Raw genomic sequence first — 467 nt, 5'->3', positions numbered from 1 at the left:
CGGTTTGCATGGCTGTAAGGACCGGCACCCCGGCAGGGATTCGCCCTGGGGGAGGTTTGGGAATGTGGGAGGGGAGGAGGGGGGGAGCCAGCCCGGCTGTCCCAGCGCCTGTTAAAAGTTCAGTGAGTCCTTGGGGTGGTGGAAACCCCACACAGCAGCGTTTCCAGCAGCCTGTTACTGGAATTACCACGAGGCACTGGTGCAGGGCAGCTCTCTCTCCTCCTTTGAACAGCCACAGGTGAAGGAGTGAGGAGCTGTTGGTTGTGTTTCTTCTGTGTGTTACTTCCAATGGTGTGCATGGTGTTAGAGGCACCCTGCCAGCTAATGGTCATCTGCTAAGAATGAAGAACCTTTAAAAATTATTTTATCTCACCTGATATTATTTCAGTGATAAAAAGCATTCGCTCATAGCTTAGGATACGTGGAATTACAGTATTCAGAGTTTTGATGGGTAAAAACGCAGCTTG

This window comes from Antrostomus carolinensis, unplaced genomic scaffold (assembly GCF_000700745.2).
Source record: "Antrostomus carolinensis isolate BGI_N321 unplaced genomic scaffold, ASM70074v2 scaffold28331, whole genome shotgun sequence".
NCBI classification, from domain to species: domain Eukaryota; kingdom Metazoa; phylum Chordata; class Aves; order Caprimulgiformes; family Caprimulgidae; genus Antrostomus; species Antrostomus carolinensis.
This window is presented reverse-complemented; position numbering follows the sequence as displayed.